This window comes from Thalia democratica, chromosome 2, assembly GCF_965202585.1.
Source record: "Thalia democratica chromosome 2, ktThaDemo2.hap1.1, whole genome shotgun sequence".
In the NCBI taxonomy this organism is placed as follows: Eukaryota; Metazoa; Chordata; class Thaliacea; order Salpida; family Salpidae; genus Thalia; species Thalia democratica.
This window is the reverse complement of record NC_139166.1, coordinates 18,175,080-18,201,865: the sequence shown is the minus strand read 5'-3', so window position 1 is coordinate 18,201,865 and position 26,786 is coordinate 18,175,080. Positions and strand designations below refer to the sequence as shown.

The window sequence follows — 26,786 nt, the reverse complement described above, 5'->3', positions numbered from 1 at the left end:
GTGTTTAAATAACAGAAACTAAATAAAAGTTAACTTTTTTTTGTTAAATATTGATTTTTTAGTGAAAGGAAAAAGTTTTAAAGTGTTTTAGTAAGAGTTTGTCGTAAAGGTTTAAAAACTATTGCAAAAGGATTATTCAGCTACAAAAAAATAAGTCGAATTCAATCAGTTGTTAACAGTTTTGCTTTAGGCAACGCTGACAAACTGTTTATATTTGTTCTGTATTTATATGGATGCGAGGGGATATAGCTCAGTGGTAGAGCAATCGACTGCAGATCGATAGGCCCTTGGTTCAAATCCGAGTGTCCCCTCCTCTTCAACTAAAACAAAATAATAATTTTGATGTCGAATAGTTAAGCTTGATGACTAATAGTTTTGCTTCATTCTTAATTTTTTTTATGATGTTGAATAATTTTGCTTGATGCTTAATAGTTTTGGTTGATAATTAACAGTTTATGCTTTACGCAAGAAAACTTTGCTTGATGTTGAACAGTTAGGCGGTGTGTCTATACGACTATAAATTAGTAATATATTAATCAACAGCCGTACAACATTTGCATTAGGCTTACAGAAAAGCCTCTAGACTGTAATATTAAGATCTTTTAAAGTGTTTGTATTTTAACATATTAAATAATTTTTTTCGATTAACTATTCATTTCTTCTAGTATTTAAACTTTTATGTTATGCTTTTAATACTCCGAGTATGTTATAGTATGTACTCCGAAGTTATCTAAAACTTTTAAAGATAATTAAGTTATTACAAAAATAAAATAAAAGACCTTTCTGATTGCTTAACTAGTCAAAAAAAAAAACGTAAACAAGGTTTTGATTTATTTTCAAAAAAATAAGTGTTAAAAAATAAAACTGAAACCAATTGCTTTAGTGTATGCAACTTTAGTAATATTGTAATAGTAGTGCTACAATGGTTAACTCAAAGGTTACAAAAAGTGTTGTAATATCAGTAATTTATATTACCTTACAAGAATAATTTAAAAAGTATTTTCTACTGTTGCAACTTTAGGTTCAATAACTACGTCAGAAAGTTTGAATAGTTACGTCACAAAGAAGAAAAAGGAGGTACAGGGACACAAAAACGTACTTTTACACACTGGATCGGGACGAAATTTAAATGAAAAAAAAAACTGTAATTTTTTTTCAATATAAACATGTAAGAAGACATTAGGCTATACTTTATTTAAAACTTGCGTTTATGTGTAAGAAAACAAAAACAAAATAAAACTTATAGCTTAAAGTTATCAACTTCGGAAAATTATTATATCGCCAGGTTAGTTTATGTTAAGGTTAGAAAAATGTAAGCTACTTAATAATAATATAATTTTAAAACATAAACAAAAAACATACTTACAATTAGCATGCTTATAAGATTCGTGAACAACAAGAAAAAACAACTCTTGTAACTAAAACACTAGGTTAATTACTGCTTTTAGTGTTTAAAATTCAATTATTGTATTGTGACGTAATTATAACTTAGGCATATAAAATCTTATAGCTCTATTTATTATAAATTTTGAAATTAGTTACTTTTGTTGGTTTTAATATTTGCTTGTACAAGTTGAAATAGTGGGGAACAGGTCAAAATTACACGAAGACAAAATTGCACGAGGGCACAAAACTGCACGAAGATACTTTTACACCAAGGGTCAGTTTTGGACGTAGGGTCATTTTTGCACGAGAGTTAAATAAAGCAAAAGAAAACTATAAGATAAATTAACATAATACCAAAAAAAAAATTAATGCATAAAGTAATACTTATTTTATATGTATAAGTATATAATTTAAAATATATATTATATTATAAATATAATATATTATAAATTATATATTTGTAAGTATATAAGTACTTATACATAAATGTATAAGTAATAGCAAAAATTAAAATAAAAAAACAACTAATAAAAGTTGTTATAAAAATAAAAAAATAATAAAACAAAATAAATTAAGTAAAATAAAATAATAATAAAAAAAAAATCATTTTAATACAAAAAAAAAAAATTCAACCCGTGCAAAAATTTCTTCTTGCAAAAGTGACCCTTCGTTCAAAAGTGTCTTTTTGCAAGTTTATTACGTGCAATTTTATCCTCTCGTGCAAAAGTGTCTTCGTGCAAAAATATCATCGTGCAATTTTGTGCCCTCGTGCAATTTTGTACGCTCGTGCAAACTTTAACGCTACACTAAATAGAAAATACTGATGTATATATCAAATTTTCTTAAGGTTAGAAATAAAGCATTTTAAAATGAAAACATGAACGTATTAACTCGTTTCCTTTATTTAAAGAAGTTCTCCCGTCAGCATTCGCTATATTCATCTTCTCATCATTACTCATGCAACAATACGACAACTTGCAATTATAAATAAAAACTAACTTTAAAGGTTATTGAATTAAAAAATATTAACGCGTTCTTACTCGCAGTATGTCTGTGATGTTCCTATTAAAAATAATTGTTTGAAGCATAGTTTATCAGAACTTAGTCTTGAAACATATTTTTGAATTTTTGATTTGTTTGAACTCAGTATAAGCCAAGTTTATCAGCACTGAAAGCTTAATTAAATATTTCAAAGTTTAAACACTTTATCAACTGAAAAATTATTAAAAAAAAACATGAAAAAACATTTTTAAATTCTTTTAACAAAACAGAACATAAAATTAAGAAAAAAAAGTTTGTTCTCACGTAATGAAAACAAATAAGATAAATTATTACAAATAAATTCAGCGAAATATAGTAAAAAACATTAATACCTGATTAATAAATGCTAGTTGTAATGAAATACTTTGAATTTTGTACTTTATTTATGATCATTAAAGTATTATACTCGACTAAGGTTTATGTTTAAAGTTTTTTGAATAAAATATATTGACAGCCAGTGGTAAACAAAAACTTAAAGAACAATTTTTCAAATGTATTTCAATTATTTCTATAAAATTTTAATAAATTTTATTCTGTTGTTTTTATAAAAACGTAGTACTGTAGTCTGTAAGTATATAAAATGTTACTGATTTTAATTGTTTTAAATAACCACAAAACACACGTATATTAAGAAAAAGTTGAAGAAATTACGTTTTATAGTTGCAAAGTTTGAAAAGTGTTTATTACGTTTCTTTCTTTAAGTATTTGTTGATATTAAATCATTGTTAATAAAATACATACCGACATAATCCATGAAATTAATTTCATATGCTCGAGTTGTAACTTACTTTCACAAGCGTCGATGGTGTAACGGTTAGCATCAGTGCTTTCTAGTCACTCCATAACAACTTCCGGTTGATTCACCATTTACCAATAAAACTTTGGAAAAATACAAAAACTATTTTCTATTCTCTAAAATTTTAGAACATTTAGACTACAACAACTGTATAGTGATAGAGGACCTGAAGGCTCATCATATAAACTAAGTATTACCATAAAAAGCCAACCTTGCTAATACATTCTAAATAGGACCTCTATGTGATATTTACCTAAGTACTGTTCAATAAGTTTTACAATTTATTACACATTATAATATAAACAAAGTAAACACACACTATAAAGAATACATAACATAATAGTCGATTAAATAATACTCAGCTTAAATAAGAATTACAGGTGGCTTTGGTTGGCTCACCATTCTACCAAAAGCAACGTTTATTCAAAGTTATCATATTTAAGCATTGAGAAATTATTCTTTTTTTTTGCAATCTCTTCTCTTATACAATTAAGAAAGCAGTGAAGCATGCATTACTGCTACACTCGCTTAACCTGTTTTTTTTTAAAGTTAAAATTTGTTTCTTAGATTTTAAAATTAAAACATAATTTATGAAATTTAGTTCATATTAGGTTCTTTCCCCCTCCTAAAAAAACTAAAAAATCATTTCACCAGTTAAGTTATTTTTATATTGCTATTTAAAACAATAAAAACTTTATAGAAAGTATCAAAAGACTTGAAAAAATACTTATATACATAACATAAGTGCACATGCAAAGTTATAAGTGAATTATATTTTAAAACTTTTTACAACAACTAAAACACTTAATATGTTTGTGTTAGTTCAAATTTTTATAAAGTCAGTCTACTGAAGTACACTTCTTTTCCTATCATCTTGTTGAAAAACTAACGTCTAATGTCCATATAACTTTTGTGTTTGTTAAAAATAGGAAGGTAGTTGTCGCCGACTGAATGAGTCCGAACATCCGCTAAGTCAGACGATGACCTTTAGTAAAAGTTTAAGTTGGTGACGAATCGATTCATCTAATTACATCGAACTTGATGATCTTCATCAAACTTACGGCTGTGACGTCATAATAGGCTGACATGAACTAGATTGTTCGTTGTAGTTGTCCATTGATATTTTAAGATGTATTTAGTTTTATATTTTTAAAATAAATGTTATATTTAGTCACTCAAGATTAAAAGACATTTTAAATGCTTTAACTTTTAAAAGTTTTCAATAATTAAAACAAGTGTTTTACTAATAATATTAAGAAAGAAACTTTGTTTTCGTAAAGTAACTTTTAATAAGTGTAATGTTTTGGAAACAATTAAATTGTAATAATATTATCACAAAACTATTAAGTTTTTAAATAAACCCCAAATGAAAGAAATAATTTAAATTCGTAAACAAATAGAGGAAGGAGATGTTTTGAAATATGTTTAAAATTATCAATTACTCCTTTTCGCTACACAATTTCAAAACAAATGGCTTGAAAAAGCTTTAAGGAAATAACAATCACATTTCGTAAATAAATAACAATTTTGTTTTTAAAACAATTGTTAAAATTAACTATGAGAGTTACTCCTATAAACATTTTTAAAGTATTTATCAAATATCTGCATCGATAAAAATTATTTTAATTTCTAAGATAATATTTTAAAATCATCTTAAAATAGCCAAAACGAAATTAAGTGTTACTTTTAAGTGAATGAGAATAACGTCATAAGAAATGTGCAAAACTTAACTCCCTTTACACAAGTACATTAAGTTTCAGTGAAAAATCAGCTGTAAATGCTTATTTGCTAAAACATACATTTGTTTAAAGACTACTTAAGAAGCTTTTTTTTAACAAAATAAACTTTTTATTTCAATCTTCACAATAACACACTGACGTTTAGTAGCTAGTTTTAAAAAATTTAACAATTACGAGTTATTTTAATGTGAAAACAAATTGAACAGTTTTTCAACAAATATTTTTCTACTTTCCTTATTAAAATGCTTTTTTTTTTCGAAGCAATAAAAAGTTCTTAAATGATTTGCTAGTACTTTAGCTGCTTCCTTAGACTATTCATTTATTCTTAACCTCTAGTATAGAGTATTTGCTAAAAATTTTAAGAAATATCACTTTCTTTTTGACTAAACTTAGTTTTTTAAATCGAAATTTTGCGGTATCATTACACATAGCAACTTATTCGCAACATAAATTCAAAGAATTACTTGCTCATAACTTATAAGAAAGTTTTTTGCTGTCTGCAGTTGTTTAAAATAATCTTTTTCATAAGATAGATTTTCATTTTCTTACACAAAGGTAAATATAAGAATGGCTACAGATTCAGTATATCCACGATATAAACATTTGTAGCTTACTTTGAGCAAAATGCGAAACATTAGTTAGAAGCTTTTTGTAGATGTTGAGAGTAAAAGTCAACAAGAATCCTATTCATCGGGCTCATTTTTTGCTGCTAAATGTTTTCGTGGTTTAAAAAGTTCCTCCCTATACTTTTATAAAAAAACAATTGCAATGTGCACTTTTTCGTGTGTTGGCGTCTTAGATAAACTGCATTTTTTGTTTAAAATTGTGCACTTTGGCACTTGAAAAAAATATAAAGAAGGTAAATGATAATAACCACGAAAACAAGAAAAAAATAAGTATTTCTTAATCTTGAATAAACAACACTTTGGTTACGCAGTTTTTGTATACGTTTAACACATTAAATAATTTTAAAGCCGATTTTTTTAATAAACACTAAGTAGTTTTTACAAAGAAGATATTTAAGAGAAATGTCAAATTTTGTAGAAATAATTTTTTGGAGGTCGTCGTGACTTTTAAAACTCTATTTAAAAAATTTCTGAAATTTTTTTAGACTCAAGTTTGTATATAAGTTAAGTGAAAATTCATCCCACTTTAAAATACTAAAATGATTAATGATAAAAATCTGTACATCTTCTATTAATTAAAAAGGTGACTTCTGTATTTGTATAAATTATATACTACAGCAATTCAAGAACAAAATAATTCGCTGCGAGCAGGATTTAAATCTGAGCGGGCAATGCCCATTAGATTTCGAGTCCAACGCCTTAAACATTCGGCCATCGCAGCTCCCGTTGGAATTATACTTTTCTTGTTTATATAGTTAAGTAGTTGCCAATACAAAACAAATCATATTAAGAAACCAAGTAAATAGTTTTTTTAAATGTATATATAGTTTGTGGTTACAAAAGACTAAACTTTTCAAAAATTTGTTATTTAAATGTTATTTAGTTATGTTTTAGTTTTGTTATTTAGTTCTTATATCCAACAATAACTACCAATAAATTTATATCAATACTAATTTACTCGTAATTATATTCAACAAAGTATATTCTTCGTAAGTAGATGAAAAATGATTAATTTAAAAAATAAACAATGCATAGGCAAACATAACTATTTTTTTTTAAATTGTGATGATAAAATTAAATAATTTTCTAAAAAATAGTTCATAAAGGAGCCTGACAGGGGACTTGAACCCCTGACCGTTGGATTAAAAGTCCAACGCTCTACCGACTGAGCTAGCCAGGCTCACATCGACACTGAAATTATAGCGTTTATAATTAAAATCGATATACATCGTGACGTAGTAATTCAAACTTCGTGACGTAGTTATTGAAACTAATGTTGCAAAATGGAAAATACTTTTCAAATTTTTTATTTAGTATTTAGGCTGTTACAAATTAATGGTAATACGAAATTGTTAGTAATCTTTGAATTAGGAATTGTAGTAATACTACTACTATTACTTTTTATTAATAGTACTATTACTAATTATCTTTATATTTTAATTTATATAAGTTAAGTTTAGTTCTGGTAGAAAATTGTACAATAGGTTATTTATCTGTTCAAGTGTGAAACTATTTCTGCTGTTCAAAAAAGAAAAATAACACTTTTAGCAGAAAATACTTTCCAGTTTTATTTAAATGTTTAATTCAAAGAAATCATTAAATAAGTTTAAATAAAAATATTTCACACGGAAATCAATAACATAGGAAAAAAAAAACATTATTTTAAGTACCAAAACAAAATAAAGTTTCATTGCGAAATTATGTTCTACCGAGACTTAAACTCGGATCACAGAATTCAGAGTTCTGATAACTAACCATTACACCATAGGATCGCACGTTAATATTATATTTTTTGTGAATTTATAGCTACAAACACTATCAAACTTTTAGATAAGACACGACCTGTTTAAGTTTGTTTTACACTTAATTAAAGGGAATAAAAAGTATAGCTTTAACTACAAATATACATGTAATTTATAAAATAAGGCATGTAAAACAATTGATTTAACGATTTGGGACTACTTTTTTAATTATACTTACACGTTAGTTTAAAAAGTTTAGTTTTTGTAAAGAAAAAAGAAACATAATTATAAAACATATATAATATGAAGCTTTATTACTTTTTGAAATTTTTAGAATAAAATAAAAAAACAAGTATAGATAAGTTTATATTAAAAAAATTAATTCAGTTTTTTCTATTTAGTTTGAACCGTTTAAAATAAAAAAAATTACAAACTAGTAATAAAAAAATCAATTTATTTATGAAAATGATAATTTTTTTGTTAACATAAAAACTAAACTAAATTTTACTAGTTAGTTTTGGTTACTTATAAACTTGTTTAAGGCTAGTATAGTTAGGGAGCGGGTCAGAATGACACAGCGACAAAATTACACGGTGCGTCACCTTGGCACGGTGCGTCACTTTGGCACGGAGGGTCACTTTGGCACAGCGACAAAATGACACGGTGCGTCACTTTGGCACAGCGACAAAATGACACAGTGCGTCACCTTGGCACGGTGCGTCACTTTGGCACGGCAACAAAACGACACGGTGCGTCACTTTGGCACGGAGGGTCACTTTGGCACAGCGACAAAATGACACGGTGCGTCACTTTGACACGGAGGGCCACTTTAGCACAGCGACAAAATAACACGGTGGTTAATAAGGGAGAGAACGATTTGTTGTGAAACTTCATTGGTATGGCCAACGATCTTATTTTTCTAGGAAATTTTTCGGTTTCCTGTCTTCTAACCGGTTTTGTAGAAATGGCAACAATCACATTGGTTAACTTTAAAAACAAAGACCGTAGGATTTTTTGATTGTGACTTCATAAAATAAAGTGAAACACGTAATGTTTATACCTTCTATTGTCCATCGTCGTACTTATAAACAACATACTCATTTTTAAGCAGTAGCAAGGTGTTAGATGTGCTTAATAAACCAAAAAATAGTTGTTTGTATTAAACAACGTTCACAAAGATGCAAAAACAGCAACTTTTTTAACAAAATACGACTGCCAAAATTAAAGGGAATTTATTTTTGATTTCTTTCGAATGGAAAAACTTAAATACAGTTTAGTACTAGAACTTGAAACGAGTAATAAAAATTAGAAAATGACTTGCTATTTTACGACTAGAAAGATAAAAACTCATATAAACATGTTTTTTAAACTTCAGCAATATTCTGATTTAAAAAACACAATCTACATTTTAGATCAATAATTCAGCACATCAATTCAATAAACTAGTAGATGTAAATACAGAGGAAAGTTTGTTTTATAAACTAAAACTCAGACGTTAGCGAAAACAACTTTTCTGCTGTTGTAATTCTGAATTCTAATACGGTTTTTATTTTACATTTTTATGCTTAAAAAAATAATACTTGCGCTCTTTTGACGACTTAATAGGTTGCAATTTTGAACTAAAATACTGCATTCCCTGACGACCTACGTTAGTAGCAACATCTTCAAAAAATCATTATGCACTTGACTTAAAAGATCGAAATTTTGCGCCTCTACGCGACTTATGTTAGTTGCAACATATATTGTGCACTTATAAGTATAAACATAATGCTCTTTCGCAAATAAAATTGTGCACCTAAGCACTAAAAATGCAGAGATAAAAGTATAAGTACAAATAACCGCAAATAAATTAGTTTTTTAGCAAAACATTCCCTACATCAAGCATCTCTTTAAATAAAACTCAATAAACCACTAATACACACTTGTAATACAATTGTAGACTTGCTTTAAGAAAATACAATATTTCTCACTTTTATTTAAGTAAAACTTCGCAAAATAAAACATTATTGCAATTGACATTGTCAAGATTTTAAACTCGTTAAAAAGTTGATTAGTAATTATTTAAATTATTTTCTCGCTCCGTTTTTTAACGGATTAGGCGTCTGATTCCTATTAGAATATTCCTAAAGCTCAGGCAACTCGTGGTCTCTAATGTCTCAATACAGATATTGGAGACCACGGGTTGCCCATGATAATTAGGTAAATAGAGCGTCGTTTTCACCAATTACTTCCAATTGCCCCATACTTTCAAAATGTTGTCTATTTTATATCAAAATATTTTTTTTTCATCAGAAAGAAATTAACTCCTAATTAATAAACAATATTGTTTTAAGATTTTAGAAAAATTTTTTTAGAAATCCTATAAAATGTATTTATTTTTACAAAAAACTCCGTTTTTATCCGCAAGATTAAAAATAGAAAATTAAATATTATTTTCATAACAGAGTTAAGACAAAACCAAGTTTTTTAAAATTTTGTAATAAAACTCAAGAATATAAAGTAACAGAAAAGGTTAACTAGCAAATTAAAATCTGCTTTTACTGTATTATTATGAAATTTACTTACTGATTTTGTATTAAATATAAATGCTAAAGCTTAAATTTGTAAATTGTATTTTAAAATTAAAAAAAGTTAGTTTTGAAATTTATTAAACTAAGTTAAATGTACGCTTATTGTGTTAAAGTTTAATTTAGAAAAATTTCTATATAAAAAACATTTCAGCTGTTTAAGTTTTTATCTTATGTAGCTGGTTTACATTTCAGTATGTAGTAACCTTAACTGCTTAAAAAAAATCTTATAGTTATTATGAAAATTAGATAAATAAAAAGGCAACAAATTAGCTAAGTTTTAAAACACTGTTTAAATAGACCAATTCAAAAGATAAATACAAAACAATACTTTTGCATGTTCAGTTTACTAATAGTTACGCTTGCGTTTATAATCTTTTTATTCAACGATTCTACAAGCGTCGATGGTGTAACGGTTAGCATTGGTGCCTTCCAAGCACTAGTTCCGGGTTCGACTCCCGGTCGACGCACTTTTGCTTTTGTTTTTAATGGACTATTTCAAATGATAATTACTTTATCTTTTTTTAATTAGTGAATACAACTTCGAAAAATTTCAAACATAAAACTTTAGTATTATTATTTTACTCCATTTTATAAAGATCTTGTTTTAGGCCTAAAACTTTTTCAATATAGTTTCTTATGGTTTAGATTTAGATAGTTTTAACTTATTAATCAAAAAATTTCTAACATTGAAAAGATGTTTTAAAATATACAAACTAGAAATAAGCTTTAGTGTTTAATGTTTAAAGTTGTAACTTAGTTACTAAAGTTATAGATATTTGCAATTTATTTTAGTAATCAAGTAAATTAACTGACAAAACGCTAATGTGGTTTTCAAAACTTAGAAAAAAGTTAATTTAGTTTACTGAAATTACAAGTTTAAATGTGTATTAGGCTAATACAGTAAGATTAAGCTAAAATTTTAAACTCAATTATGGTATAAAAGTTGTACTTATCCTTTTTTAAGCACATAATTATAAGTTTTTTAACCCTTAATAGTACTTTGCAATCAGTACTTATTATAACATATACATGAAAACATTTATTTGTATGAATTAAAACGAACAAAAAGTTTACAACACTTGAATTAGTTCGGTTGATTAGCAAAGTTAAAAGCTTATTTATCATTTAGAGACAACATTAATTTTTATGATGTTTACTGCTGTTTAAAATTAGAAAAACCTCTCAGTTTCATAAAAAAAAAGTTAAAGTTTTATTTAAGATTAATTTTTTTTTGTATAACATAGGCTGAAATATATTTTGGCTGTTTTCAAAGAGTAAAAAACAAGAATAAAAATAAAATAATATATAGATGTATGATATTAGATAGTTAAAAATCAACTTCAGTTTAGGAAACTGATAAATATATAAAACTAAAATAGCTTTTGGTCATATCATGTTGCAATTTAAGTTATTTTAAATTTTACCATAAAAATAATAAATACAAAGCTTGAAAATAACATAAGTTTAAATTAAAGTTTAAATAGCAAGGCAAATGAGTAAATTTTAAGTAAGTTTAATTGCATCAACAAAAGTATATAAGTAAGCATTAAGCTTAGAGCAAATCTTCAAGTATACATACGCTATATGCAGCAGTTACAAACAGCAGAGTGGCGCAGCGGAAGCGTGCTGGGCCCATAACCCAGAGGTCGATGGATCGAAACCATCCTCTGCTACCTTCTCGCTGTAATCGTAAAGTGGTTAGTACTTCACGTTGTGGCCGTGACAACCCAGGTTCGAATCCTGGTTAGAGCGTTTTTTGTTACTGCAATATAAAATTTTATTATTATTAGTTTATACGAATATATATATAATAAATTTGGTCAACATAAGAAAAAATTATAATAATAATATTTATTTACATAGTTATGAGACTTATTCAAAAGATTTCAATTTATTATAGTTTTATAAGTAATAAAAAGCTCTTGTCTTAAAAAATAGTTTTAGATTAAAACTCTGCTTCACTTTAACTCCTTATATAAAATTTGCTTTAACATATTTTGTTATAGAAAATATTTTTGTATCTTTAAAACGCTTGTTCATAAATAACATACATAAGTTAGCTTAAAATAATAACAAAGAGCATAAAGGTTTACCACATACATGATTTAGTAGTTTTGATTACTAATATATGCACTAAAGTTTAAATGTAATCAACAGTAATATGTTATATTTTTTCGAATTGAATAAAGGTAGATCATGTTTAAGTTTAAATAGTTTTCTAGTTGAAGAGAGTGATTTTTTAAAGTAGATTAGTAGTATATGTTTTACTCTAGCTAAATAAAATAAAACGTTACTATGCAAACAAACGTTATTTGAAAAGCAAGTTTAAATGTTACAGAAAAATTAAGTAATACACATAGTTTAAGACAATTCAAAACACAAATACAGTATTTCAGTTATTGAGCATAATAGAGTAATAATGAAATAAAAACTTTTACACATTAAATATGTATTAGACAGTGAAAGTGGTTAGAACTTCAAAAACTTTATCTTGATGTATTTGAGAAAAGTTTAATTATATTAAACAAAAGTTCTTTAGAAGCCATTTAAATAAAAATAATCTTTGCTAAAATGTTTTAACTAAAGCTTACTTTTTTCAGTTCAAAGTATCGTATAAAACAATTCACTTAAAACACTCTGCATGCAAAAAACATAATATAAACGTGAAAAGTTGTTTGTAGACGTCCTTCCAGGTGGTCTAGTGGTTAGGATTCGTGGCTCTCACCCACGCGGCCCGGGTTCGATTCCCGGTCTGGGAACATTTTTTATTATGTTGAAATAGCCTAAGTTTAAAATTAATTTCTTTAATATTTTCTACCTTATAATGAAAACTTGTGAACTTAATTATAAAAGTTGTGGATGCTTTCGTTAAAATATTTCATTAAGAACTTTAATATAGCGGTTCATTAATTAATACGTGACTAATTGGACTTATGTGAACGCAAAAAATATATACTTAAACTGTTTTGAGCAGTATAAAATTTTAAAAAAGAAGACAGTAATACTTAAACAATTTAGACAATTTAAAATAGTGACTTATGTTTTACTATTTTAAGCACAAAGTTTAAGAAAATTAAAAAAAAAACAGCTTTAATGCTAAGTATTAATAAAACAAAAAGTCTTATTATCAAAAGTAAAGGAAAACACACTTTATTAAAAGTTAATAACAAAAGTCGTCCTCGGGTGGGCTCGAACCACCAACCTTTCGATTAACAGTCGAACGCGCTAACCGATTGCGCCACGAAGACTTGTTTGATTTACACTTATACTGTTTATAAATTAAAGTTTTCCCGCTTAACATGTGCGTTATTTAATTACAATTATGTACTCAGTTGCTGAATTTAAAACAAATCTGAATGCTTTAATATGAAGTTTTCGAGCATATTTTGAATAATTCAGTAAACTAACCATTTTGTTAAAATTAGTAATTTTGAAAAAAAATCTTTTTTAATATATAAAATAAGTATTTATTTTTTACAACTACAGTAAAATTACATAACTCTACTTCATATGAAATTAGATTTGAAAATTGTTTTATCTTACTACTTATCTACTACTTATCTTACTTAAGACTATCTTAAATGTTTAATCTAAATAAAAACTACTTTGAAATTTTAATATAAATATGTCAATTACTATAAAACACGAGCTTAAACATTTTTTGAATACTGCAGTATTATTTTATATATACACTGTTATTTATTAATTTTTTTAACGTTATAGCTTTAATTTATTTTTGCTTGTTTTTTAATAAATTGAAATAAGTTGATAATAGAGTCTAAATTCTTAAGCATACTTTTAAAAAAGAGAAAAATTTCAAATTTATTAATTTTTTTTTCTCGTTTTTAAATCATATAAAAGCTTGAAATATTTGCTTGAACTATTGATGAATTTTAAAATTAAAATCATTTCAGATATAAAATCTACCTTTTGACGTAAAGTTCAAAATAAATTTAATATGTCTATAATGTTAGATACATGTGTGTATATAAATTGTTTTTTTTGATATATTTTTTTTAACATATCTAAATGCTGAGGCTATTCGTTAAACTCTAACAATTAACAACCTAAAACAGTATCTAAACTCGCCTGATTTTAAATTGATAATGATAAAGCATGTTATTTAAAATTTCAAACAGCTCTTGAGTAGCTGATGTATTTCATTTTTAATAAAAAATGGCTTGATATGAAGATTTTAAGTTTTATGCAGACGATTTTAAATATAACTAAACGAGAAATAGAACATTTTTTGTTGCTACTTTAAAAACTTGATATTTAAAAGTATCTAATTATTGTATTAAAAAATAACACATAGCTTCATAAATTTTAAATAAATTAATATACATTGAAAACAATTACAGTGGTAAATTTAACTATGTTTTTTAATGATAAAACTATTAATAAGACTTATCTGTATAAGAATTATTTTGCTGTTAATAATCGAGTATTACTATAATTTTTTTTTCTATTTTTATTCGTAAACCATAAATAACTTTCAAATTTTTGAAAATCTTGTTTTATAAACAAAACATAATATTTTACCACTTGTACCTAGTTAGTTACGAAATGAAAAAGTGAGTAATAAAAATATTTTATCAAAATTTACATTATACAAAAAGATTTAAATGAAAAACTAGCAATAACCCTTTAAAAAAATAAACAGTTTATGATCATAAAATACAAATGTTTTATAGACTTTGGACTTTGTTGTTAACTTGGAATAAATCGTAAAATTGACTCTGTTTAATTGAAATTTTTTTAAGTTGAAGTTATTTAGAATTCTGAAAAAAAATATATACAAAAAGTTTTTTATTACAGCAACTAAAACGTTTGTCTCAATAAAAACGTCATTATTAAAAATTTAACTTATTTTAGAAATTTATTGTCAAACTTTAAATTGTTATTTGTCTTTGAGAAAGATGACTATTGTCTCTTTTTCAACCAAGTTATTTTTAATTAAAAAAAAAAGTAATAAATGATAAATTAAAAACAACTTTTTTAACTTCAAATTAACTATTTTTTTTTATATTAACTATTTAGACAAAAAGTTATTTTAAATTTTTTTCCTGTTTGTGTTTTCAAGCTTTTTCAAGTTTTATACTTTATAATTTGCTTTGAAAGTTTAGCTTTAATCCTATTATTTAGGTAAAAGATTAGTAATACAATTTAAACAATACATTTTATCTAGTCAGTAATAAAATAAACTAAACCGCTGATTTTTTACAAACTTTAAAGTTTATACATTTCAAAAATAAACTGCTAGGTGTAGATCACTGAAAACGTACACTTTAATATGTTGATTTTTGCAAATATTAAAAAAGAGAAGTGGATTACTTAACAAAGCTTAACTAATTTACTTTAAGTTTGAAATTATAATGAGATTTTTACTAAGCTTTTTTTTATTTCTAACAAACTATAATGTGACTTATACAAATATAAATAAAATCAAACAAAATAAAAGTATATAGTAAGTATAAAGCAGATATAAATGTCATGTATACAAGTTAATAAGTTTAAGCATAATAATTCTTAAATAATTATTTTTTATTACCATGTACAAATGGCAAATTTAAATTCTCAAACTGTTACGTCGTATACTGAAATCACAATATAGGTGATAAATGTTGTATGAATACATGTAAACTAAGTGACATAGTAAACTAAGTGACTCCGCTTGCGTATCAATATTTGAAACAGTTCTCCAGTAACTGTAAATTTGTTTACTAAATTTTAAAAATCTGAAAACAGATAAATTAAGGTATTTTTCTTGAGCACACAACTTTTAATATAGCAACAGCCAATACTTTTACTCTAATCTACCTCGACAAACTTTAAAAGAGTACTAAGTTTTTAGCAGTTTTAATTAAAAAAAAACATACGATGACAACTATAGCTCAGGTTAAAATATAAATAGTCATAGCATTAACTTATATATTTCATTTAAAAGTAAAGTAGGTTATCACAAAATTAAAAAACCTTGTAATCAAGTGCTTTAAATTTAAGTTTTAATTTTAAAATGTTTTATTTCTTTTAATATTACTTCTTAATATAATAACAAAAGTACTGAATACTGCTTATTATAATAAGAAAAATAGAGCTCCTTTTCTCTAAATTAGCTCCTCTTGTCGGTGAAAAATAAATAAAATGTTTAATTTGTAGCCTAATTTCTCTTTCTTTTTGAGATTGAGATTGAAGTCAAGTTTTACAAATTTATCTAGCTATAAAATCTTCTAACAAAATACTTATAAAATTTTGAAACTTATTTTTTATTTCAAACTTGTGGTAACACTTCAAAACTTCAAGTTTAGTTTAAATTTTAAAAGTATAATGTATAAGATACACATTTATTTCATAACTATATGTTAAAAAGTTAACTCTAGCATATTTTACTTTAAACATAGTTAAGATTTAATAGTATAAAGCATGCTAAACTTAATTTAAACTTATTCACAATTGATTTACCTAAATTTACTTGTAAAGTAAAACTAAAGCATGGTAAATTTTATTTTAATAAACTAGTAAAAATAGTACAGAAACCTATATTAAACATTATAATGAAATTTAATGTAGAGTTTTACGCTTTTATGCATTTTTGAACTTTTACGAAGCTTATAGTTCCAAAATAAACAAACCGTCTAAAATTTTAAAATATAATAAATTACAGTTTGTTAGTAAATCAAAACTTTCGTATTACTTCATATAAAACGTATGCTTCTTCTATTTTCAAATAAATTTAAAATCATTAAAACTACGTTCAAGTCTAACTTTAATCCAATCCGTAAGTTTTTTTTTGTTATATATAAAACTAATTGTAAAATATATTTCAAAATCACAGTAAACAGGTGTAAACGCAGTGTTTATGAGTATATTTTTCAATTTTGTTTTAACAATTTTGTTTTATTAAAATCAGTTTATAAAAAAAACTGTGATAGTACTGATACTAAAATTAATTTTGAATAATGATGACTTTATAAAACATGATTGATTTACTTTAATTGTGTTAAAAAAAATAGAAGTAAGTTTTTCTTTGTTTTAAACTAAGCTAAAACATTAATTTCTGTTATAAAAAATTAGTTTGTTGTGTATTTTTTGAAAAAGTTATTTTCAACTAATTATTTTTTAATACTAGATAAAAGTTGCAAACTTGTTTTATCAAATGATTACCTCATACCTCGAAATCACAAAAGTAGCTAAGCAAAGAATATATAATACTAGTTGATAAATTAATTCAAGGGTTCATCTGTTTCTGGAAATATTTGTAACAGTATTCAAAAACTGTAAACTTACTAAATAATTAAGAAAATAATGAACGTATAGATTTTTGATCAATACTTTTTTGTTCATATAAATTAATACAAAAATTGATAGTATGTGAAAAGTTTTACAACTAATTTAGTTCATAAATAAAACCATTAAGCTCACAAAAAATAACAAGATATGGTTTTACTTTATATAAAAACTATATAAGTTTAACTTATTTTTTCAACCCCAAGTAATGTAGGTTAAATTGAAAATAAAACAATGCAGTCAAATGCATTAAATAAAAGCTATATTTTATAAAAGTTTGTAAATGTTTATATGTTACTTAAGATGTCAAGAAATTAGTAGTTTCAAACACTTAGGCAGCACTACTAGAGAGTAAAAAAATATATAATATGTTTCTACTTATCTGAAATGAATCTTAAAACAATATAATTATATTTTATTCTTACTTGAAATTTATCCAAAAGTTATTTTTATTAAAAAGTTGTTTTTAAAATGTATAAAACCATCTCTGTCAAACAAACATTTGCCTTCAAAAAAAAAATTAAAGAATACTTAGATAAGTTCATTACTTAGTTTAACTAAGAAAGAATCCTATTTATAAATTAGGATGCGTTAGTTTGTGAAATAAGCACAAATGACGTCACTAAGATAATTAGGATGTACATAATTCAAATTTGCATTTATTAATAAAGAGAAAAAGTATTTTCAGGTAACTCATATAATAAAATTCATTTTAATTAAACAGACGTATTGTATCGAACTGAAGTTTGACATATGGATATGGTTCACGTTGTTTAATGAACGAATGACCGAAAAAAGTTAAAATATTTTTTTGATTAAAATTGAGATGATTTTGAATAAAAGTGCTTGTGGCTTTGGGTTTCATTTTTTTTGTTTAAAATCAAAGAATTTAAATATTAAGAGTATTTTTACTATTTTCTGCACTTCAAGTGTATAGATTATTCCTTGGTAGAAAACTATTAATAAATAAAGAAAATATCGGTTTAACAACTTTTCAGAACCAAATTCTGATGTCATGATGATGTTTGTTAGTTATTAAAAATGAATCCTGAACTTTTATTGCTGCTTTGTATTTTGAAATTTTGATGTGTTTTAACTGATGAATAAAAGTAATCATATTTTGGTGTAGAAGTAAGTGGATTTTGCTAAGCAGCTGAATTTTTCTACAAATTAACTGAAACGATTGAATTTAGCGTCCCTGTATAATTGTTCTAATATTTGCAGATAAGGTTTTCTTTTTGTGAGAAGTTAAAAGATGATGTTAAAATGGAAAACTATGTAACTCTATTTATTGTTTTTGGATCTAATAAGTTGTTGAAAGTTTTATTAATGATTTTTTTACAGAGGACAAAAGTCAAGGTTAACAAAGCGTAAATATGCTATTAAGGATAAGCTTTTGTGATAATTTTGTTTCCTTTTTTTTGTCTATATGTATAAAATTAATTAAATTATGTTTTTCATTTTGGTTTTAACAAAATTTATTTTCATCTTCATCTCTTCGTTATATGTATTTTAGTTTGAGTGATCTCAGTTTTGATGCCTGGGTCCATCGCACTGACAATTTGACTTGATATAATGAAATAGCCTTGGTTTTGCTAGGCTAGTTTCAAGCTCCGTTAGTTTCTAAAAGTTTTAAAACTGTTATTTAATAAATTGTTAAGAAAATGTGAGATAAAAAATAAGACTATTTATGTTTATTAATAAAATGCAAAAAAATAAGCTCTTAATTAGTAACTTTATTGTACTCTTTATAGAAAATTCTGACATTTCAGAATAACAATTTTAACCTTAAGTATTCTTTTTATGATTTTAACGTTTTAAAAGCTTGAGTAGTTAAAAAAATTTATTTTTATCTTTTTATTCTATAGTTTAGCTAGAAAGACATTATTATTCGTTTTATTATATTTAACTATATTTACTCTTGTTTAATTATATTTTTTACTAATCTTATTTATTTTACTCACTTTTTTTTTAATGGTATTAATAAATTATTAGTAGATATTTATCACTTCTTTTATAAATTTTAGTTTTGCTTGAACCATTATCATAGGAGAGGCTAATATAAATGTATTGTTTACAAATAATTAGTGTTTTGTTTGTAAGAAAATCAATTATAGTTATTATACTCCTACGGCGCAAAGATACCACATATTGAATCTCAATCTTATAGAGTTTAGAAACTAAAAAAAAAGTTGTTGTAGAGTAGTTCACTTAACTAATTTTAGCAACTTAATATGAGTATTAAAAAAAAAATAAAACAAAAATAATAAAAATTTTGCATGCAGTGTTTAACACTTACGAAGCTTGTAGTTTCTATTTTAACATATTGCTTCAAAATGAAAAAAAAAAACATTGTGTAAGTACATAGATAAGTATTTTTGTATTTCTTCTTATAACTTAAGTCTTTACTCTAAAAATCATACCTCTAAATTTGAGAACTATATTTATGTTATACTTGAACTTTATTAGAAAGTGTTTTTAATAAAATAAATTAAAAAAGGTTAATATTTCGAATTCAAATGTGTTTGCCTGCTTGAAAAAAACCGAACGATATTGACAGCTTACTTAGGATTTCGTGTTGCAAGAGCTAATTTATATTAATTGGATTTGGATGCTTTAGTTCACAAATTAACACTCATGACGTCACTAAACGATTAAAGGTAGCATGAACTATCATTTGAATTTGCCTGTTTTAATTAAAAAATATTTATGTTTTACTTCAAACTCTAGTTTAAACATGTTTGGTTTTGTTTTATGAGTTTTAGCTCTGAATTTTTTTTGTATAATTTAAATATTACTTATTTTTGAATTTAATGCATTTAACAAACCAAAATAAATAAAAACATAATAATATATATGTGTTTTTTAAGTTATTTCCTTCAAAATTATTTGATAAGTTTTAGTTAAAAAATTAGTTGTAGCTTTATATGCAATTCTAAAAATGATACTTAATATGATGCAGCTAAAAGCATTATAATTCTTAGAGTCTAATTATTTGACAAAAAAATAAAAACGCAATTTATGAAAAAAATATTAGTTTAAATTAACTATTTTTTAAACAATAAACTGGCATTTTGTCTTTAAAACTTTTTAAACTAGATTACAGTTACTGGTAACAAAGTTTACAGGTAAAAACTACCAGTTACTGCTGATATTTATTATAAAAATCAAGATAAAGTTTCACGGGTAAAAACGCATGACGTCACTAGACCATTCAAAGTACAAAAACTTTTTATAGATTTGAGAGAGCAGTGTTGACGAATGTTTTGTGGATTATTGCAAACTATGTTTACAGAAACAAAAACTAAACTAAATGTTAGATGAACAACTAGTTACAAAATTTATAATTAATATCTAAATGTGAGTGTAACAGTATTAGTGTTATGATTAAACTAAATAAAATATAAAGTTATATAACATATAAAATTATTATTGAAAACTTCTTTTATTAATACTAAAGCTTATGACTTAGTTTGTTTTACTAAAGGTCTAACATACTTATTAAAACATCAATACAAACTTCCATAATATTTAAAAAAATACCACTTAACTAGACAAAATTTAGCTTCTATGTTTAAAGTTTATTTAAAAGTCTAATATTAACATTTTAAAAAGTGCATTGACATCTAAACAATTTATACAGTTAGTATTATATAAAACTTGATTTATAATTTAAAACTAAAAAATTTAAATACTTAGATTGCAGCTTTAAGAAGTTTTCTAGAACATTTTTTCTGAAAAACAAAAATATTTTATTTTAAAAATATTTATTTAGCTAGAAAAACTTATACTGTTATAAAAGTTTTTAGTTTATAGTCTGGTGTATTTTTCAAGTGATGCAATCATCAATCTGTACAAAAAGATATTTTGCATTTCTAAACTAATTTTCTAAACAATATAAAATTAAGTTTGTTTTAACATAATCTGTTATTACTACTATTAATTAGAAAAAAACGAAATATATTTAAACCATAGCAACAACTCAGAGGTAATTTGTTATTCAAAACCTTAAAAATTTTTTAAAACTTAGAGTTCTAGAACATAAAAGGTACTAAAGACTAAAAATACCAATTAACAGATTAATGAAACTACATAAATAACTAGTCCAAGGTTAAACCGTTCTTGTTTTTGTTTTATCTGCTTAAGTAATGATGTAGCTAGTTATGTATTTTTACCGTTTATTTCACTGTATGTTGTTCTAAATAAACTAAAAGAATATTTCGGATTAGTTGTAGTTTTACGAAATTTAAAAAAAATTACTTTTTGTTAACTTTAAACTTCTTTATATTTCTGTTTACAACTTTTGTAGTTAACATATATTTTGATCACATTTACAGCTTTGTTGTTAAAACAAAAAAAATATTTCAATTTAAATTTTTCGTTATTATGGTTTTATTCTTATTATGGTGAAAATATAGTTAGATAAGTTCTTCATTATTGTGTAAGTCATAGCATTAAAATTAAATTCAAGATGTTGTGTTTTGTAGATCGTAACAGACGGAGATGTCGTTGTTCAAATAAAAAATGAACACAACCATGATCCTCTATCAAGTTTGAAAGACTATTCGCTTTTAGAGGAAGATTCTGAAGAAAATGTTCTTTTTTCGGAATCAGTGAACAAATGGAAAGAAGGTTACGTTGAAAATGAGGATTCTGAAGCGCAATCAATTCAAAAAAGTTTGTTTTTTTGTTTATGATTTTAATCAAGATTTTTAACCTGGGGTAAATATATAAAAGTTGTTCTGGGTGGATGTGTATCATTGATGAAACTTATTTTCTAATTTAAATATTTCATTTAAATAACCAATTGAAATATACTTGACTATTTAAAACAATCATCTGATTTTAGAAGAAAGTTTTAAAAAACACGATAAACTTTTGTTATTATTTTTTAAATTGTATACACTAAGACTTATAAATAAATCTAAAAACTTATTCATTGTTTGTATAAACTCTAAATATTTTCTAAACACAGATGTAAACAGAAGCTATAAACATACCATATCACAATTAAATTCTCAGAGAAGTCCTGAAGTAGTTCTTGTATCAGATAAAGAAAAAATGCCTGTAGAAAAAAGTAAGTTTTTTTTTCTTCCATAAAATATATCTACAAATATTTCATTGTTTCTATAAACTGTAAATAACCTTTATACACAGGTGTAAACTCGAGCTATGAACATACCATATCAGAAATAATTTCACAGAGAAGTTCTGAAGTAGTTCTTGTATCTAATGATGAGGAAACTCCCGTGGTAAAAAGCAAGTTTTTATTTTCTTCCTTAAAAAATGTCGTTCTTTCTTGTATTTGAAAAGTACTTGTAAATACATAAATTTTGTAAAGTTTTCAGCGTAAATATTAAATCTCTTAAAAGTTACAACACCATAAACTGTCTGTTCAAGCAGGTTTTTTTAAATCTTAACTTAAATTGGATTTCAAGTTTTTTCTATAGTTACTACTTCAAAGTATAAATAGTTGTCATAAAAAAGTGTTAGTCATAAGTTATTTGATAAAAAATTTATACTTACGAAGTAAAATATTGTTTAAAAATATACAACAGTAATTAATTTATTAACAATTCTAGTAGTTTGGCTAGATTAGCAGTAGAATCTGATAAATACACTTTTCTCACTCTAGTATAAGTTTTATGTTTTTAAATCAAATTAAAAGGAACATTTTTTGTAAATTTAAGTCTTAAATTAATATTTAAAATTTAACTAACATACATGTTCAAATTTAAATGATTAATGTATTTTTATCTTGCAAAGTAAAGTTGTTTTCATCTAGTTTTGTGAAAATTAATTTGGTTGGTATTTTGATTTTTGAAATAATCAATTTATGATTACATAATAATCATTAAAACATCGGAAGCTATATAGTTTTTATCAAAAGTTAACTTAAAGTATTAAGTTATAAAATAATAAAGCTTTAAAAAATAATTTGATTTGTTTTTCAGTTGTAAAAGCATAAAAGGTCCATAGTTTTTTGTAACTTTGTTTTTTTTTTGTTTTTTCAGGTCTAACTTAAAGAAAGATAAGCATTTAAAAAGAGTTGTATATTTTTATACTTTTTAAGCTATCTAAACAGTTTTCGATTGCACTTTTGATTCTTATTTAAATAATAAATTTTACCAAGCTAAATAACGAGATATCTAGAAACTAAAGTGTTTATTCTAGATAGAGTATTGTGTTTTAAAGTGAGAAATTAAATATTAGTTAACAAATTAATTATACAGGAGCACTCATTCGCAAACTAGAGGTTTCTTCATTGGATACGGAAAAAGACCAAAATGCGATTATAAAATACAAAAAATGTAAATAAAGAAAACTATTAACAAAATTAAATTAATGAAACATAAGAATTTAAATATTGTCTGCGGTTTTAATTTCCAAGAACTCTTAACTTAACGGTTTGAATTTACCGCCCTAAAATAGACAGTATTGTATAAGGTGATTGTTGTGATAAATTGAGAGTTTTGTATATTTGACGTTTTTATAACACTGACGTTTTTATGACTCAGTGTTGTTTTTTATAAATTTGAATTTAATTAGTTTTGTTTTTGCCTCTTTTACATAAACTCATTTGACTTGAAAAACAAAAAGTGTACTATTATTATTTTCATTAATTTATTTTTAGAAAATAAACTATCGTTACTGCTAAAAGCTTGTTATTGTTTATTTACGTTTCTATATAGGTGAATTAAGTTAAACACTCAAATAGTATAACAAACCTACATTTAGTGATTAAGAGTTGATTTCTTATAACAAATTTTATCTACAAAAGTTTAAATATGTCAAAAGCAGGCTAACTTTAAGTGTTAGTTAATTTATTAAATATTGTTGTTTTTTAATATTAAATTAGCGCAGGGTTATAGAAAAAATCTAAAAAAATCTAAAAAAGTTTATAAAACATTAAAATTATATTTGTAGTTCAGATACTTATATTAATTCTAAAAAAAATACTTATTAAAGCAGTGGAATTTAAAATTGAGACTTGTAGAAACTACATTAACTTAATGCTATAAACTGTTTAATTGTTTTATTATTTATCTTATCACTTACTTATTTTTTTTTCCAGTTCAAATTCAGGTATTTATCTTTTACATTATCTTGAGATTTTTACTATAAATTTCTATCACTTTACTGTCCGACTATAATTCTTCACACCTTTATATGTTAAGTTCCAAGTTTAATTGGGAGCCTGTATTCAAATCACAGATAAACCGTGCTTTTTTACCTATTATTAACTATTATCTGTAGAAAGTATTTTATTTTAATCAAAACATGTATACACTTACTTTATTGTATGCTTCTATTCTCTCATTATAGTAATTAATTTTTACAGAACCCAGTTGAAGTGTGTTGATTCGTTAACACACAGAAACATATGTTGGTACAATAAAGGAAGATTACTATTCGATTTGTTTTTATTTACTATAAATTTTCAGAGAGCTTCACACTTAAAGAGAGGCTTTATATAAATAAATAAAAAGTTCTATTGAATGTATTGCTTTAAAATTGCTCTTGCTTTAAGATTATCACAAGCAAAAAAAAAAACAAAATATTATTATTTAGTTTATTTGCTTGTGATTATCGCGAAGGCGGAATTACTAAATAGTGATCTTTATACTCCTAAATACATTTGTCTAGTGATAATAAGAAAAAAGCTAGATACTATGAACAAAATAATTAGTATATAAATACATCTGACTGTTGAACTACAGGTTGGTCATAAAGATACTCAAATTTGTAACAACTTTCCAGTAGCTGTAAGTTCAATTGTAAAAAAAGAAAAAATAAAAACACAATGTGTTTTTTTTTAGCAAAAAACTTTTGATAAAGCAACAACAAGTAGAAGATTTTTTAACTAGCAAAATAAACTAAAGAGATTATAGACTCTAAAACTGTTTTAATTTACAGAAAACTTAGAAGTTAAAAAAATTACCTGGTTTTTACAAATGATTACGTCACATCTTGAGCACACAATAACAAGCTGGTTTCGTATTGTTTAAATTTATCCATTTTCTTAACTACATGCTAAAACGTTAATTGGGGTATTTGTAACGGCTTTTCAGAAGCTGTAAATTTGTAATTAATTCAAGAAAAACTAAGTGTAGAACGGTAAAATTACTTTTTTTTTGCTTAAAACTTTTGATAAAACCACAACAAGTAATTGTATTATTCAATACCAATATAAATTTAAAAAAGTTAAAATTCTAAAACTGTTTTAATTTACAATAAAAAAAAAACAAACGAACACTGATAACAAAAATTGTTTAGGATGAACAGTATGGTTTAAGTATACATATAAATATTCGTAGTTAAACTTACTTGTTAACCTAAAATAATATAGGTTTAGTCAATATGTAGTTTAAACCGCTTATTACATTGCAGTCTAAGCGCTTTAAACATTTTTTTTTCAAACGTAGTTCAATATAATTTATAAAATGATAGAAATTAGTTATAGAATTATTTTATCTCCAAACTAACTGGTCCTAGTAAGTAATTAATTACAAAAACTGTATTTTCCTATCTTTCAGAAACTGAGATTCAAGTAAGACATTCAAAGTTTTTCTAGCTATAGAATATGTTAACAAAAAACTTATAAAGATCTAAAATTAACTTTTTTTGAAACTTTCGTGATAACAGTTCCAACTTCAAGTTAGTTTTTCATTTTTTACTAGTATTGTATGAAAGACAATCAATTTTTATTAAATAACTTTTTTGTTGAATGTATATTAAAAAATTAACTGTAGTATAATTTATTTTAAATAAAGTTTCGATTTTATTGAACAAAACATGCTAAACTTATGTTTAACTTATTCACTATATTTTTTCCTGATATTAAATGTATGAGTAAAACTAGATCATAGTACATACGATTTTATTAGACTAGTGAAAAATGTTACAGAAACCTAAAGAAGTTATTATGAAAAAAAATGATGCAGCTTAAATAAAAAAATTTGAGGCGTTGTTGAAATTTTTCAAAGCTTATAATTTTAAAACAAACATACTGCTAAAAAATTAAAAAGATAGTAAATTATAGTTTGTTGGTAAATAGAAATATTTTAGTATATCTTCATACAAAATATAGGACTCCTTTTATATAAATAAACCTTAAAGTGTAAAAACTTAAATTCAAATCTTACTTAAAATTGATCAAAAGTTTTTGTTTAACATAAAATAAAACAACTTTTAATAATTATTTCAACATTTTTAAAACGCAGTGTTTGTGAGTTTTTTTTTCCAATTTTATTTTAACTTTTTATCTATTTTTAAATAAACTGTCGATCCTATATACTTTCGTTTAAGTTTTCAAAAGAAAGAAACAATTTAAACAACAGAGAATAAAGTAAACTATGATAGTGCAACTGATAAGAAAATATTTCTTAAACAGCCATTTGTGTGAAAAACTGTTTGGTATTAAGTACAACATATAAGAATTAAAAAAAAAATAGATTGTATACAAATACTAAAATAATAATGACTTTTTAAAACATAAATAATTTACTGTAAGTTTATTTGTAATACTACTAAGTTTTTCTTAGTTTTAAACCATGCTAAAACATTGACTTTTGTTATAAAAGAACGGATCGCTCGTG

General features: G+C 24.5%; 6 non-coding genes across 6 annotated transcripts; 4 read left to right on the top strand and 2 right to left on the bottom strand.

The window, feature by feature from the left end:
• The first annotated feature begins 239 nt into the window (after positions 1-239).
• On the top strand, positions 240-311 carry Trnac-gca (transfer RNA cysteine (anticodon GCA)). Its single transcript has one exon. It is a non-coding gene; the product is annotated as a tRNA-Cys (tRNA).
• Positions 312-6,695: 6,384 nt separating this feature from the next.
• On the bottom strand, positions 6,696-6,768 carry Trnak-uuu (transfer RNA lysine (anticodon UUU)). Its single transcript has one exon. It is a non-coding gene; the product is annotated as a tRNA-Lys (tRNA).
• A 3,527-nt stretch (positions 6,769-10,295) lies between these two features.
• Positions 10,296-10,367, top strand: Trnag-ucc (transfer RNA glycine (anticodon UCC)). Its single transcript has one exon. It is a non-coding gene; the product is annotated as a tRNA-Gly (tRNA).
• A 1,134-nt stretch (positions 10,368-11,501) lies between these two features.
• On the top strand, positions 11,502-11,573 carry Trnam-cau (transfer RNA methionine (anticodon CAU)). Its single transcript has one exon. It is a non-coding gene; the product is annotated as a tRNA-Met (tRNA).
• Positions 11,574-12,587: 1,014 nt separating this feature from the next.
• Positions 12,588-12,659, top strand: Trnae-cuc (transfer RNA glutamic acid (anticodon CUC)). Its single transcript has one exon. It is a non-coding gene; the product is annotated as a tRNA-Glu (tRNA).
• Positions 12,660-13,074: 415 nt separating this feature from the next.
• On the bottom strand, positions 13,075-13,148 carry Trnan-guu (transfer RNA asparagine (anticodon GUU)). Its single transcript has one exon. It is a non-coding gene; the product is annotated as a tRNA-Asn (tRNA).
• Between the last annotated feature and the right edge of the window lie 13,638 nt (positions 13,149-26,786).